General features: G+C 26.8%; 1 protein-coding gene across 1 annotated transcript in view; it reads left to right on the top strand.

Annotated features, from left to right (window-relative positions):
- Nucleotides 1-4,011: 4,011 nt before the first annotated feature.
- Nucleotides 4,012-18,403, top strand: part of LOC106683202 (acyl-CoA Delta-9 desaturase) — a 29,621-nt gene continuing 15,229 nt past the window's right edge. Inside the window, exons 1-2 of the mRNA XM_014424511.3 lie at nucleotides 4,012-4,107; nucleotides 13,742-13,796. The gene's annotated coding sequence lies outside the window, so the exon portion shown is untranslated. The remainder of the gene's footprint in view (nucleotides 4,108-13,741; nucleotides 13,797-18,403) is intronic.

The following is an 18,403-nucleotide window of genomic DNA, read 5'->3' as shown; positions in this document are numbered from 1 at the left end:
TTTAATTTGAGTGCTAATAGACATCTGTACGTCAAATGGTTTTTGAGATATAGATTTTTTAAAATAAATTCACTAACTACTGATCTTTTAGTACGCCCCATACAACATTTTTATGAAATGTTGCTTTTTAAAAAGCTATTTCTCGAAAACTATTTAACGGAAAGAACTCTATTAGGGCTCATATTTTATCAAATTTACTCTTCTTTAAATGAAGTTCTCTTAAGTTTTCTTGTGTTGTTCCTACTTTTTGAAATATAGAGCTTCGAATGAAAAATTAGTTTTTTTTATCGCTTGGAAACAGCCGCCATTTTTTATTCTCCCTACCTATGCTTGACAGACTCATCAATTTTGACTCTTAATTATACATAGTTTTCATTAAAGTAATCAGAAATTAGGGTGAGATAACAGCCTTTTTTTCTCCTCTTGGGCTCTTGTACTATGGGGCATGGTCCGTTTAAGTGTCATCTCAACTGAACGTATCCTGTGAACGTGAAGCTCTAGCTTTTACAGATTATAATTCTTGAATCAGGCAATAATTAATCCTGAAGACATCACTAGGATTATTTTGGGTTAATTCTAATGATGTCTTCAGGATTACTTAACCAGAAACTAATGTGCTGCTTATATTTGGGATACATACATTATATATTTTTTTGACGGGTAAGGGATAAACTCACAATAGAACTAAATGGCTCGAAGTGAGGAAAGCTTTTTCATCCCTTTAGTGTAATAATAATAATGGTTGTACTGTATAATAGTTGCCGTCATGATAACATATACTGTCATGGTAGGACTGTTGTCTAGTTACAGCGTGATATGTGCCCTTTGCTCCGACCGTATTTTTACATCAGCATGACATAAGGTTTTAATTTTTTTTTAATTTTCAGCGAACCAAGAATATTTCTTGTCAAATAACGGTTTTTCCACGACAAAGTCCACAAATTTACAAGTAAAGGAAAATTTATTATAACAAACCGAGAAGAGAATCGATCTATGGAGATATGTTACACAGGTCCACAACCAAAAATTTGACTTATAATAAAGCTGATCTACATGCTTCCTGGTGGCTATATCCGAAAATGAATTCCGTTTTATTTCATCACGTACGGATTTTTGCAAAATCATGATATATACAGCAAGTTTGTGAAGCAAAAATCAAGAAAATCGTTCGTATAATAAAGGGCACTCAATCGATCAACTTGAAAAATTAATAGTATCAAAACAAGAAAATACACCAAGTGGCAAAAATAGAACTGTACAATGTCAATATGAGATAAAAAACAACAAATAATTTATAATTTTTAAAGTATATTTGAATGAATATTTATTTTCCGTAAAATCCAGCGATTGTATACTATTTTATCATCAGATTAAGAGTAAATACATTTTTTCAAAGTTACCAAAACATTTTAATATACTAAAAGTATAAACACAATATTAAGGTTACAAAATCTACAAAAATGCGAGAAACAAAATCTTTCTTTTTGTAGATCTGTGTAGTTAAATAAGGCGTGTTAATTAATTTGACAAAATAATGAATATTATAGCAAACAAATGTTGAGGATATTAAATTAACAACATAATTGCTGTAAAGTTAAATTTAAAAAAATTAAACAAACAAAAATATCAATATAGGATTGGATTAAACACAGAACCCTAGAGCTCTAACCGTTTGAGTACGTTTTCCACACATTGATATTAGCATTTTACAGTAATCAACAGCTTCACTCATAAAATCAATCGGATAAAATTATAGTACAAGAACATGTATTTAATCCATCTCATATAACGTACATCTATAAATAATTTTGAAAAATAGTAACTATCACACATAACATGGAAACGCAATTTAAAATTAAAAATTTTAACTTAAGTAACGAATTAAGTTTTTTATTTTTCACCTCTTACTCCTAAACGGTCCATCCTATCGAACAGGCGTAAGAAATTTAATTAAGGTGTAAGAAATTCAACCCCATTAAATTCTGCGTTGAATGATTGTCATAGTTTATTCATTTGGTAAACTAGTATGACGTAAGTTTTAAACTGTCATAAAAAAAAAAAAAAAAAAAAAAAAAAAAAAAAATTCAAATTTTGTCCGAAATTAAGGTATAGCATATATTAACCCATAGCCTTAAAAAACCCGATCTTCCAAGGGAAACGAATTTATGGCGGTCCTAAAACTAAGTAGCTAATTACTTTGATAATATAACAAATTAGAAATTTTAGGTCTTTCTTTGGGATTTTTCCATAAAAAACTATGATCCTAATGAAGATAATATAATAAAACAAATTTAAAAAAATTAAATTCTGCATCGAATAAGTTCCGTAATGTAGTAATTTTGCAAGTAAAGAGGTTTAGTCGTGAAACATCTGTCTTTGTTATATATAGATATCAAGACAGTCCAGTCCAAGTGGAGAAAACCCCCAATTTTTGATTACTTTAATAAAAACTATGTTTAATTACCAGTCAAAATTGATGAGTCTGCTAAGTATAATTATGGAAAATAAAAAATGGCAGCTGTTTCAAAACGTTAAAAAAAATTAATTTTTCATTTGGAACTCTATATCTTTCAATGTTCCAAAAACACTAAAAAACCCTAAGAGAACATCATTTAAAGTAAAATTGCTAAAATATGAGCTATTTACGTTCAATACTTCCCGAGATATAGCAACATTTCATTCAAAAATCAGATGTTGGTGAATTTATTTTGAGAAATCTATATCTCAAAAACTATTCGATGTACAGCTGTCTATTAGCACATCAAATTAAAGATAATTTAATGAACTATAAGGTAGTTTATGACGTATATCTTCGTATGAGTAGTATGTTTTATATTTGCTCAAATAAACTGATTTATAGTAGTTCGGACAAAGTTTCATGTGCAAAAGTTATATTCATATGCAAGTGTCATAAATACTACTACTCTTATGAAGATACGTGACATAAACTACTTTATACTAAGTTTAATTACCTTTATTTTGAGGGTGGCAGACATATGTAACTTTTATGGTTCCTGAGATATATTTTTTCAAACATTTTATCTGAACAACTAAAAATTAAGATTTTATGAATATAAACTCCCAAATTTAACTATCTTTAATTTGAGTGCTGGCAGCCAGATTTCACTAACTATTGATTTTCCAATAGATTTTTTATGAAATGTTGCTTTTTAAAAAACTATATATTAGGAATTATTAAACATAAATAGTTCTATTAGGGCTCATATTTTAGAAAATTTACCCTACTTAATATGATGTTCCTTCAGATTTTCTAGTGGTGTTGGTAGTTTTAAAGATATGGAGCTCCGAATGAAAAATTAATTAAAACATGAGCCCTAATGGAACTAGCTTGTTAAATGTACTATTAAGTATTTCATTATGTTTATTTTCGTAAGAGTATTATTTAATAGTTGACAAAATGTTGATTTCTAGTTGTTTAAATAAATGTTTTCATTTATGAAAAAATATATTTTAAATGTATAAATGCCCAGCTAGCACTCAAATTAAAGGTAGTTTAACGTATTATAAAGTAGTTATTCACTTTAACTCTACTTGGGAGAATCATCAATTTTGACCAGTCATTTTAAGTAGTTTTCATTAAATTAATCAAAAATTGGGGTTAAATAACTGACTACTGTAATGATTTGAGCCCTGGGAACAACCTTATCAAGTGCTTTACGAACATATCATTCTATCGAATTATTACGTTGTGGTACACATTCGACAGACATGAATGTGTTTCCATGTTAACTGTGATAGATATAACTAATTTTAAAATTATTTACAGTTTTGTGTTCTCCGGGGTACTATCCAGCCATTCTTCAAAACAGGGGTTGAACTCTCAACTGACACCTTTACTTTCAAAAACTTCAAACAAGAACACATAAAAAATATATATATGTGGATGACACAGAGCAATATGTGGCGTGATAAGAATCCCAACTTCCAAGCGATTGAACCTTGTTCCTTCGTGCAATCATCAGGCTACAAAGCCAGCCTACAAACACGGGAACATCCACGCCGTGATGTCACCATGGAGTTACTATAAAACGCTCTCCCTCCTAGTCCTCGGTCAGTAGTTAATTGGATCTGGTACAGCACGGATAAGTAAGTAATATCTTATGTATTTGTTGATATATGCCTAAATATCTCAATAATACACCTAAATTTATTTTAATTTTTTTCTTTTTATCGTGCTTCTAGTATAAAGTAAGTGATATTATATTTTTATTTTTATCGTATTAAAATTTAATTCAGTATTTAGAAAAAATCTTAAAATCCAATGAACATAAATAAATAATTAAAACATGTAAGAATAGTTTGTTTTCCTGAAATTATTTTTTTTTTTTTTAATGTATTTATTAAATCTATATTTATTTTTATTTTTGAAACGTTTGCAAAAAACCCTTTTACCAATTATTAAAACAAAATTTTCTTTTAATATTGATAAATGACAATAAAAATGTCAAATAACTTTTTCAAAACTTTTTATTTAGAGACAACTAACCATTAGAGTAAACCATTTATTATTATATTTTATTTTTATATTATCTTTATCACATTATACTCTATTAACATATTTACAACTATATAATATATTATATTATTTTTTTTTGTTGACATATTCCTAAATTGTTCGATAAACAGATTTATTTAACAAAAATGTTGCAGTTAATATGGAGAAAATTATATGAAATCCTCCCTCTTTTTTACATTGTATAAAAATTCAATTTATAATTTAGAAAAATTCTAAAAATCCAATAAACACGAAATATAAATTTTTTATACACTAGAATAGTTTTTTGCTCGAAATAATAATTTTTTTATGTCTGTATGAAATTTATTTATTTGTATTTCAACACGGTTAAATGTTCAAATCGTTTCACCATTTATTAAAGTGATAATGCAAATATCTAATAAATTTTTCAAAACTATTTCTTTACTGACAGTAAATAAAGAAAGATAAAGATATTTTGTCATAGAATAGGATGACAAAAAATGTATTATATTATTTTTGACAAAAGATATATAATTTATTTGTCCATATATTCCTAACTTTCTCATTAATACTGATAGGTTTATTTAAATATGATATTTGTTTCATTAATTAAAACCAAGTAAATGATATTAAATTCCCTTTCTTTATCTTTTTTTTTGTCAAATTAAATTTAATTTATTATTTAGAAAAAAAAATTTAAATATATAATTGATTTTTTTTTGCCATTTATTTAAAAAATAATAACTTTTCCTTATAAATTAATAATTGATAATAAAATATCCAAGTATTCCTTTAAAACTATTTGATTAGTCCCAATAAGTCGTCAAAGAAAGAAAAATATATCTTAAAGTATTCCAGATAGTTGTGATAAAAACAACGACTAAAAAATAAAGTCAAATATTTATTAATTGTTTGCTACAGTGATATTTTATTATAATGATCATTTATAATGCTATTGATATATCGTAAATAGTTGAAACTATTTTTTAATTGTTTTCCTTACCGCAGCTCTGGTCATCATTTTGATGGTTAACCGTATACGAGTCATGGGTATACGGTTAACCATCAAAATATAAGATATTGTATATCATACAATTACACAAAGATATTGTATATTATAATATTAATTCCTGACAAAAATTCATTTATGTATATTTTTTCAAAAAATAAAACAAAAGAATTCTTATCGTGCACTTCTTTGATCTAACATGTCTTAAAACCGTAAATCGCCCAAAAAAAACAAAACAAATGTTTACAGTTTTTGACAGTTCGCGAATTTGAAAATCAATACATTTTTTAATTGTGTTCAATATATTCTGTTAAAGCTTCATTTGCATAAATAACTTATGTAGTTTTAACATAAATATACATGGCTAAATAACATATTTTTTCATTATTATTTCGTAGTCTATTTAACATATATATTATTTTGTAGCGTTTCAATAACCAAAAAATACATAAGTAAATTAACAAATTGTATCCGAGAGTAACTATAATCATTTAGGAATCATTGACAAGATAGTTGTCAACCCAGTAAGTACTGTTAGATCTTTTACCATAGCCTTAAGCACGTAAATAATAGAAAAAACGTGAAACACTGATTGTTATTAATTTTGATTAATTTTATTATATTAGGAGATACGAATTAAAGCTGATCGGACAATAAGCGATAGTTTTGTGGTACAGACAAACAATACTCGAAATTATAAGTTTTAATTCTATTTACGATAAAAATTACATTTGTTTCATATTAATAATTTGTAATATCATATTTAATTTAGTAAAAATTAATTTGTCGCGTTACCAGTTTTATACGACAGCAATTGTAGGCTCCTTGTTAATCCAAAATATGATCAGTACGCTAACGATGCGAGTTCTTCAATAAGAAAACATGTTTTTCAACCCTAGACAACAACATGTTTTTAAGTATTAACTTTTTTTTTGTTTACCTTCTGTTATTTTTCTTTCTGATACCCAAAAACATATAGGAATTCTTAAATACTTGATACAACCTAACAAATTCGGAGTGTGTCTTAACTTAATATTTATTAAAATCTTTTTTTTGAAAAGTATAATGATTGAGTTATTTGCGTTTATTACCAATAAAAATTTATCAGTGCTGCCACAGCTTATTATGAATTTAAGAGTTAGGCCCTGATAAAAAGTAGAGCCTGATTTTTTATCTTAAGGCATTCCTGGAAGACAACATGGTCAGCATTCTGCTCCAACCACATGGTGTAATCCATGAAAAACGTCTGATGCTCTTGTTTAATTGGCAAAAAAACAATTCCCGTAGTTCATTTAAACTAATAATAAAACTTCGAAGATGATGTTGACTATGAACTGAAAGTTTTAACACTTTTTAAGCAATTATTTTTACCAAAAACTAGAGCTGTCAAGTAACAGATTATTAAATCTCCATATTGATGTGAACATATTTATATTATTTTCAATAAATTATGAGGTCATTTTGTATGTATTCATTTTTAATATAAATGTACAATCAAAAATCATGAAAGTTAATTAAAATTGTAATCCTATTTAATTATAGATGCATATTACATCCACCTAATTTCTGTATAATGAAACTTTATCTTTTATTGTTATACATAGACAAATGAATGGGTGAGAATCCCAGGAGCTTAAGTGATAATTCTGAAAATAAACGGTTTTTTCTGGTCTATATAAACCTTAACCGAATTCAATATTCATAAAATTTAGAAACATAAATTTTGTCCAGGCTCAGATAGACAGGAAATAAATTATAAATGCCAATAGATTATTCTCTCAAGGGTTAGATAAAATGAAACAGCTTGGCTAAGAGCACATGCACTATATGAATGTATTCCATAATACAAATTCAGGAGAACAAATATAGAATAAGAAATTGTTTACAAAGGGGGACCCAATAAAAAGTCGCAGTGTAGCTAAGAACAAACAACTTTTTGAAGTTTTCACTGACTTTAAATAATTCTACTATAAATATATGATGTAGTTAAAACCAAACTGACAAAAAGTTGTATTATATTAAAAATAAAAACAATAACCAAACTGCTTCTCATAAATATTTTTTATTTAAAGAAAAATCTAGCGACACATCATATATAACAACATTTACCATATATATTCTTGAAAATGTCTGATATTCAAACTCAATCATTAATATAATTAATTTTTAAAAAAACCTATTAAAGTACAATAACTCAAAATAGAACTGTACATAATCAACAATATTATCTATTTTTCAAAATCTTGTGTCTATTTTTTGAGAAATCATTAATTACTTTTTTAAATTCTCCAGGGAAATAAAAGTAAATGACAGTGATTCACAAATCACCCTTAGTCAATAAAATCCTATATCGCTTTTTTTGTAATAAGACATAAATTAAATATAATGCTTTCAAAACTCTAAATTAATTCTAAAGTAGTGTAAAATTTTCAATCAAACTTTTAGCATGCCAAACAATTATTATTTTTAAAAAATGTGTTATTATTTTTCATTCTTATATAAACAAATGAATACCACTTGTTTAGTTTCAGTTATGTTCCTTAGTCAGGTATCAAGAAAATATTATAAAGAATCTATAAAATTCAAAAACTTGTTTATTATCTTGTTCAATTTTATTAGAGCTAGAGATATACCAAATCAATTTACCTTCTTACTATGAATGTAAATAAAAATAAATACATTAATAGTAACATTGTTTACAATAATAAATTCTGTAGTAATTGAATTTGTAATATTCTAAAACCCAGTAGAATAAACAATGAGTGCAGGACATAGAAATAAATGAATTATATAAATAAACAAGAAATTGAATACTTTCTTCCTGGTGTATCTTCACAAATACAATTTAAAACACTTAATTAATAATTTACTTATAAAGATATCACTGAGTGGTTTTGATCAATTAAATGATTATACATTTCTTTTAGTCTCTTTGTCAACTTAAATGTGATCTATGATAATTAAATTAAAATTGTGACATTCGATAGAGCACTTTTTTAACTGAACATACTGATTATCATTGTTGTGAGTAATTTATTGAGTTTTGTCTCAGCCATAGAGATGCAGTTTTTTCTAAATATCAATATCAAGTTGATCTCTTAAAATATTATGTTTTATCTAAAAATGAATTATTTCAATATCCTCATCGCTCAGCAATATAATTAATATAAAATCATAAGAACTCATTAAAACAATGGGTTTCACCCCTTCTATTATAGATATTACTAGCATATCTATTTATTATAAGTTCTAATTTTATGCTATTGATTTAATAGAATTTTATATAAGTAAAGGGTTTTGTTAAAATACATATTTGAATTTTGTATAAGTCATTACAAACAAACGAGTTTATTTTAGTAATCTCTCAATCTTCAAGGATTAAAGTTCATCAATTATTTTATGACAAATTACAGGATTAGTTTAAACTGATAAAAGTTCAATAATATTAAATGTTCAATAAGTAAATAAGTCTCCATTTAAAAAAGAAATATATATATAGTCAATAATGATAAAAACTGATATACATTGAGCAAAAACCAAAAGTAAAAATATTTAGTTACAATTTATTAAAAACCACTTCATCTAAAATGAATTTGTAATTAGAGTGTCAAATTCAAGCTGTAGTCATATTTCTGCATCTCGCATATTAAACTAGTGAATCAAGAAATGTACAGTGCTTGTCTATCTATATCGTTAAATAAAAAAATTAAATTTCAAATTCTGGTTAATATAAAAAACTTTAATAAAACAATTTCTTTACTGAGGGAGTAACATATAAATATTTAATTTTTATATCAAGTAATTTAGTCAATAAGGAAAAATTCATATCTTTAAACAAGAGAGTCTGTGTTTGATGGCGCTATCTGGAAAAAACTGTTCAAACTTAACGGAGAAAACCAATGAATACTATATCTTACCTAAATTAAACTGTGAACCATACATGTTTTAGTTACTGAATTTAACTGAAAAAAAAAATGGTAAAGTTTTAAATATTCAATATTCGTAATGTTAGTAAAAACTAATTTCAAACAATAATAAGCTATGTTTAAATTCTTTGAAATAATGCAACAAAAAATAGAGCAGTTTGATCCATGAATAAATTTTTATATTTTAATATTAAATAATTTAAAAATAACCACATAGTTAAGGTAAAGTTTTCAACAGATTCCATAACAACACTACTCAGGAAAACATAATTAATCTTAAAAATTCAACAGTTTCAATCATGTAATTTACCTATATTATTTCTTAAAACTGGAATATTTGTCAGTAGTTTAAAAATATTCACAACTATAAATGGAATGATATTTTAAATTCACTATATACATTTTTCTATTTCTAATAACCACTATAAAAAAGTATTACTGATCTAGGTATCTTTATCAATTAGAATCCTGCATATAGAATTATTTCTTTAAAACCTGATTTTTTATTCAGAAATATATTGATTTTACAGAAGACATGATATTTCTTATTCTATTTTTTTATGTCCAATGAATAATGAATGAACGTCATTAGAAGTTTCAAGTCCAATTTAAATTTACTAAAACTTTTCCTTAACCATGAATAATAATTATGTGTTGTGACGTTTTATCTTCGCCAATAAACACAACCGTGAAATCTTCGAATCAATCTGTAAATAGGGAAAAAATATATACAAATGTGACCTAAAAAATAGAAAATTGAATTATTTTACGTTGATATATAAATAATTTTATTAATCGTCATCTTCAATAAAAATTGTATTATGTACAAAACGTATGTTTGAAGAAAATTATTTGTTATGATTTTATTACCAACAAAGCAGGCTGTATAATATAACTAAGCCTCATCAGTCACGATATCGTCGTTGAATGTCACACGAACGCTTTTTTTTTTTTCTTTGTCTGTCATCTATTGTTAATTATGAAAATATCCTGAAAAATAATGCAGATAGGAAATCAGATAGAACTTCCGTCCGTTGTGCAGGAAACTGCCTTCGATATGTGTCGTTAATCTCGAACATCTTCCGTAATGCAATGGCAATCAAAATCACCACAGAAATTAGCTCAACAGGTATAATAACTGATCGAAAACCAAGGTTAGAATATTCTCAAAAAAAAAAAAATATATATATATATATATATATATATATTGAGAAAGATGACATGACAAATCATATAATCCCAGTAAATATTGCATAATACTAACGAAGGGGGGTGGCGTGATACCAGATCTTGGATTACTCACGTGAACACCGGAGCCTACGTGGCGCTGCTCATGTCATACTATTGATAACTATAATAGCTTTTTTTATCATTATTAATTTTTTTTTTCAAATAAAAATACATTTATACATTCATAAATTATAAGCTAATCCAAATAAAAAAGTTAATTTATTAGAGTCGAGATTTATCTATTCATCACAACGATAAACGCTTTTAAAATTTGGGTGTTTTCTATAAAATTTATAAAAATTAAAAATCATTACATTTTCACTTTTTTTATCATTTTTTTCGTTTACATTAAAATTATATATCTAAAAATTATGCAGTTTATCTTAAAACTTAAATTCGTGGGAAAAATAAGTTCATTTTAAAAGATAATTCAATACGATAAGTTTCTAATGCTTTGAAGATAAGCAATATTTTTCTAGGAATCCATGGCGGACAAATGATATTGGGCCGATTACATGTTTTATATTCTCTCTATACTTATATACATACTTGCGGCTAAATTTAATACATATTAAAAACAATTAAACAAAAGAAATTGGGGCCTAATTATTTTTTTAAAATATTTTCATATTCAACAACTCCGTTATTTTTAACCATATTTTTAATGCTTGTATAATATCACCTGAATTTATTTTAATAATATGGTAAAGGGTGATATAAAATAAAAGTGTTGGGATAAAAATCTTTATTGATGACTATAAACAACCCTCAGCTTACGTGTCTATTTTGTTAATGAATACCTTAATATTTATAATTGATTCTTTATTTTTTAATTTTTTTTTTTTAAACTTTGGAATTAGATGATTAGTTGATCAGATATTTGGTAATTAAATATCTTCGCGTATATAATTGCAGTTTATATTAAAACTCATTGGGCCTCAATAGAAAATAAATTGACTGTTCTGTGGTGTCGCTACAAAAATTTGTCGAGGAGGAGAGGACAAAATCTTAAACTTATCAATAATTTCGACCAGATTTTCCAATTGTATCAAACAATTTCAATTTTCCCAACTTAAAATTTGTTTTCATAATTATTATGAAATACAATCAGATTAATATTTTAATTCATGAAGAGCCCAAAACGTGTTAATTGTTAAATTCGGTGGTAATCAATAAACCATTTTTATAAGATATATTTCATTTGCAATATTAAAGGATAAAATATTTTATATTTCCCAACTGTGGATTTGAAATTTTCACTTAACTGTTACGAATATCTATATTTGAAAACTATTCATAGAAATCAACACCGTACCTGTAAGCTATAAACCATATAAGGTATAGGGGATTGCTTCGAAATTGTATTGACTATTTAAGTGAAATGTAGGTTCTCATATTTCAAATTTTGGGATTTTCAAATGATTGAATGATGGGAGAGTGAGCAACGATCCCTACATTTCCTGTAACGACATCCATTCAAAATACTATCATAAATTTTAGCCTTATAGACCAGACGGGATCAATCGATAAAAGTAATCTTGCTGAGTTCAAGTAAACAATAATAAGTAAAACCTAAAAACAATTTAATATCTCTATGTAAAAGTGATGCTATTTAACAAGAGAAAGTCAAACATGAAATTAAAGTTTTTTTATTGGATAAATAAAATTTCTTTAAGTTAAAAAAATAAATTACCGAAAATAAAGGTGTAATTTATTGCATTATTATAAAATTCATTAGACTTACGGATATCAGCCTAACTCTCAAGGCAATATAAACATTTATTTAAATCCGTTTTCTATTGAAAATATAAATGGTTTCATTCATTGCTGTTTTTATGAATATTAAAATATATTCCAAAATAGTACTTTTCAGTGAAACAATAGATTATTAATAATGTAATAAACTCCAATTTTTAAAAATTCTAACCACATTTACGTATATCAGATAAAAAAATGCCCTCCCAAGACAACAGATCATTGAGAAATTTATATATCAACAAATAACGATATGACGTTATTCGGTAAAAACAATACGTAATACGAAATAAAATTAAAAAAAAAAAATTATCACTGTATCATTTAAGTTGTGAAACGTGAATAATCGCATGATCTGAGAATGACGGGTATCTTGTTCAACAAGGAGTTTAACATATGTTAAATTAATTTTAACATTGATTCAAATAAAGCGAACAAAACATTGTATGTCTATTTAAAAAAAAATTTTTTTTTCGTAAAACTATACCGGATCACATATGAATAATTAATTTATATTAATATTCATATAATAATTAATTATTCAAGTTTTGTTTAAAATAATTTACTTTAAGTCCTTGAGCGTAGCATGCTCTCTTATACAATTAAAAACAAAACTATTCGTGGACTCATACACTAATCTAAGGTTCTCAGGTTAGTAAATATTCACATCAAAGACAATGCGTATAGAATGAAATTTTTGTGTTCACATGTGTTATTTACATAAAAGATTATGTACAATACATTATATGTAAATTTTGATCTTTTAAGTAGATTCCTAGGATTAGACAATAAAAAATCATGTTGACATTTGTAAATGAAGTTTATCAAAGATTTTTCCTACTGTTCTCATTCGGCAGTCTTCTTATGCCTACTATATTTTCTCCAAATACACATAATTCGTTAAAATCAAAATAGAGTTTATTTGTTTCTATTTTTAAAAAAATCTATAAAGATAAGATGAAATTGTTGTATTATGGAACGTTGTCATCTTTTCCAGAGGTGCCACCTAGCAAAGGCCGCTTTCTCAAAATAATACAAAAAGAAAATATTAATTTTAAAATAGCAAATCTACTATGAATTCTAGCATTTGTACTGTTGTTTTTTCCCTATATATTCAAACGCTCTAAGAATAATTGTACCGATATTTTTTTTATATCGATAAGGGGTGACGCGAAATTATTTTACCCAAAAAGGTAACAGCAAAATATTTTTTAGCACGAGAAAAAAGTTTGGAAACCACTAATTTATTTTTAATAATATTAATAAATAATAATTTAATTAATAATATTAAATTTAATTATATTTTTATTTTTATTTTTACAGGCTGATCTCTTATTGAGAGCATACCGTCGCAGAAAGAAAAGCCACAATCGATCGAGTATGTACACATTAAGTTTTGTTTATTTGTATATTTTTCAAAGAATCTCATTAAGAATTTTCGATATTGATATAAATAGTTTAATCGCGGCAGCAATCACACAATCACCTGATGCGTACATGATAGAATCTTCCTTGCAAATGTTCCCTAGTCGTGATACTTTTGATCATGTGATTTTTGCATTTATCTTGTGAATGCTCCATCATTAAAATCAGTAGAACCAATTAAACATTACCCATTTCCACTTAAAATTTCCTGTTACTCAGATTATGAGTTAAACTTAGTCATTTATCGAAGTTAATTGTTTTTTTAACGCAAATAATTTTTTATAAAAAAGAAAACAATTATCCAGATAATGCAATCATTAAACTTCATCCTTCTACTTGAGATGTTTCATTTACAATTTTAATATTTTTTTCACAGAATTTTTTTTCAAATTTTTTACTTATTTCGCGTAAATCTCGGGAACTTATGTCTAACCAATTATATCTCTGTATGCAAATAAAATATTTGAAGAGTTGCATTCGTGGGTATTTCTTTACAATTGAAGAAACATTTCTATAGGGTAAATTTCTATTTTTTTTTTTTTTGTAAATGCTTCACCCTTTATATTTAAAAAAATGAGCTGGAGAAAATAATCACAAATCTTCAACTGGTAGTTAAGAAATAACGTATTAAAAAGACAACGTGTTAATTATTTTATAATTTCTAAACTTTTCTAGTTATATTATTTGAATCATTATGGATATAATTGCTAATATGAATCATTATGTATCCAATGTTTAACCATCTTTACACAAGGTTGGAATTAATTTCATAAGTTAAGTTGTTATTAGTATTAGAGGGCTACTCTATTAAAAGTAAATATATGCAATTTCAAAAAATTGTTATGAGGGGCAAATAAAGTAGATACGTCAAATATTCATTAAAATGTTGATTTGTTACATTTTTTAACAGGGTAAAAAATTAAGTTTTCAAATAAAATGTATAATTTTTATATTTAGAATTCTAATTTGCCAAATATTAGAGTTCTATGGATAAATTCACAACAGGTCTATATCTTGTCATTATAATATAACTAAATCCATTCTAATCCATTTTGATGGATGGAAAATCCCAAGTCTTTCACTAACATCTTCTTAGGAACGTTAGGTCTAACTGGCAATGGGTTAATGGGGATGGACTAAAACCATGATCCCAATAAAAAAGAAACAAATAAAGCTGACCTGTTTAGAATCACAGTACAAAGAGTTGTTGACTAAACTAATTTAAATAAACATCCATTGATTGTAAACCATTTAAAATTATTATCAAGGAAGACGGCTCCCTGTGTAGTAACCCCGAAATAACGATGTACCCAAAATAGCCAGAACACAATCCTGCCGCAGTATAATGCTAAATTAAGACTAGCCACATATGACTGGCCCTAGGTAACTCAGGCCCTTAAAAAACATTAGGGCGAAACTTGGTTCTTTACGAAAGGATTTAGTGAACTGACTGTCGCAAAATAAAAATAAATAAATACAGAAATTAAACCAATTTCGATGATTTAAATGAAATGTTAAAGATGAAAGTATGAAGACCCAAAAGTGACAATTTTGCGAGGATTTTACTGTCTATGTTAGCTTCAAAAAATGCCTAATCAATGATTATTTGTTAATTATTCGTAATTTAACGATGTCAGGTAAAGTTATTTAGAAAAAAATATCTTTTTCGCAAAATTGTCCCAATACCCCCATTCCTTGTCGCATTCTCATGTGCGTGTCAAAACTCCCTCGTGTCAAAAGTCCCACGAAATATTGAAAATCATCAAATTTTAAAATCGCTACAGAAGAAATTTATTTAAAAAGGTTTCGTATCAAAAAAATTATTTCAATGGACGTAATGGATAGGTCAATTGGTTGAAGCTACACTCCTGCCATTTGCATTATGATAGAGTAAGAAGCGGATGACACCGTTTCAATTCTTGACTGAAAGGGTAGAATTCTATTTAATATCAGACCAAAGAATTAAATCGGAACTTGTCACTCTAGCTGAATAAGTTGATAATATCTTGGATGAAAAAAAAAAAATGAACCGCTATAATCCATGAAGGGATCAAATACTTTTGAAAGAAGTACTATTTCTTGAACAACGAATGTACATGGAGGTAATTTCTTCATGATCACGCTCAACTGCAGGATGTTCTCGCTATTAAGAGTACCCAAATCCGCAGGGTTGACTCACGGGTAAAATAACAAAATAATTAATTATCAACCACAGACGAATTTGAGAATCCGAGCTCAGGAGTTAGTAAAACAGTGCCTTACTCACTGATCTACACCACTCCCAATGTGTTAAATAGTCTAAATTTTAAAAATATATTACAGAAACGTTTGTAACTAAAAATTCATACAATTACTTAATGGTAAGAATGAAGATTGAACCTCCTCGTTTTCCTAATATTTAACAGAACCTTTAATAGCTATTTTATCCTATTTGTGTTACTAATTCAATTATTTCATTTGGATAATTATATTATCTTTCAATGAAACTATTAAATTAGTTATTAGTGTCCACTTTCTGTGGTTCATCTGCCATTTAAGTGAAGACACTAAGAGTTTTTAATTAAATCTGTCAAAGTGAAACCTCTTATGCGAGCGTTATAAACTCGCTTCAATCGTAATAAGAAATGTACTGGTGTAAACAAAAAACATTTAAAAACCATTATATTTTAATAAATTTTCAGCATTAAAGACTATTGGAACTAAGATAGGTCAGGACAGATTACATTTGTTGACTCGCTTTGCTTGTTCAAATAATAATAATAAAAACGAGTAAATAACAGAAACAGTTCTTGAACATTAGTTAAATAGACCACTTTAATATTATAATAACAATATAATAAAAGAGTTTTCAGAAAAATATTTCTAATTCTTTGGTGTTTATGTTTATTTATTAGTTCTTAGATTACCCGTAAACAATAGGATTTTTTTTCATATCCCTACCTAATTTTGGCTTGATCAGTGAATATTCTATTTTTACATATAATTGTACAACTAGAATAATAATTTAAGTCTTATGAGTGGATTTTTAACAAATTTCCTTTTGTTGACAGTTGAGTGCTTAAGGGTTCTATTTAGGGAAGGAGCTATTATAGATAGGTCAGCTGGCAGTTTACCGGTCAATACAGTAAATTTAGGTCTAATTCAATCTCTTCCATCTTTAAAAATGATTATTGATTAATAACTAATTTTAGCTTCTATCAAACCGCATATAAGGACTTTTTATGTCATAAATATCTTAAGTGCTAAATGGACGTTCATTGAGAAAATTAAAATTTCCAAAATAGAAAGTTAAATGAAATTAAAAGTTTTAGATGAGAGCTTTTAAGGTCGCCATTTCCATGTTATATTTAATAAATATATGTTTGGACTAGGGTAACCACACCCGATCCAGCAAAACGCCTTCATTCAATTCAAATGATCAAATAAATATTTTGATTGAATACGGACTCGATTGATAAAATGATTGCAAAACAATTATACAAATAAATAATCTCAAACAATATTGAGACCGGCCCTAACAGTGGGGGTACACAACATTGCCATGGCACAATGACGATCTCTGAAATAGAATATATATTCTGTGCCACAACATTCCATGAAGGAGACAAGGCCGGTTGGAAATCGATGTAAAAATATAGGTATGGTATTTGTGGCCCTAACATGATTCCACCCAAAGTTGGATCACTTTCCACGATATGTAGTCTGATCCTCTGTTTTTTTCCTTTCGCAGTATTTGCGATTTCTAGCGCCAACCTATTCAAAAACTTACCTGTTGAGATTATTTATTTGACCATATGCACACATAATTTGTCTACACGGGCTTGTTAGATGTTTGCAGATGGTCTAAAAAAAACACATAGTCATTCCGACAAATAAACATAAGCAATTATATCGAAACAATAGCTCCGCACCTGTTCAATTCAGTTCATGAAAGATATGCTAAGTCGAATGATTTTGAACAAACAGAAAAAAATGACGTCGGATTTGCACGTATAAAATTGTAAAGGAACTAACTAGCGGATACGATGCTCACGTGACACACGAATGATCTGATAAATATTTTCGTTTCTCAAGGTCAGAGAATAAAGGCACCGGAAACTATGCCATATACAAATCACGTAAACATGGACTAGTTCCAAAATCTAGTCAAATATTTTTAACAATCTTGATTTATTAATGGTGGAAAATGCACATACCAACTTAAGAAAAAAACGCGGTCCATCATGTAGTTGAAACTGTTTTGACTATCCCATTTGTACTTTCTTTGATTAATCTTTAGTTATTTTAGAAAACTCGTAATGCTTAATTATACCAACACCCATATCTTTCAATAATAGACTTTAGATTTGTTAGAAAATATATGGGTGGATAAATATAGAACACATTTCATGTAATTTTAGAAGCTATTATTCTTGCTATTCATTTAAAAAATTAATTAACAAAATTATTAAGATCACAAATACCGACAGATTAATATTTAGCAACTAAAACTACTGAACCAATCTTTACTAAATTTTAACTAAAATATTAATATAATCTATGGAAGATTTAATTAATATT

Source organism: Halyomorpha halys, unplaced genomic scaffold, assembly GCF_000696795.3.
Source record: "Halyomorpha halys isolate HHAL.00 unplaced genomic scaffold, Hhal_1.1 Scaffold472.1, whole genome shotgun sequence".
Classification (NCBI taxonomy): Eukaryota; Metazoa; Arthropoda; class Insecta; order Hemiptera; family Pentatomidae; genus Halyomorpha; species Halyomorpha halys.
Note: the sequence above shows the minus strand (reverse complement) of the source record. Positions and strands in the feature narration are given on the sequence as shown.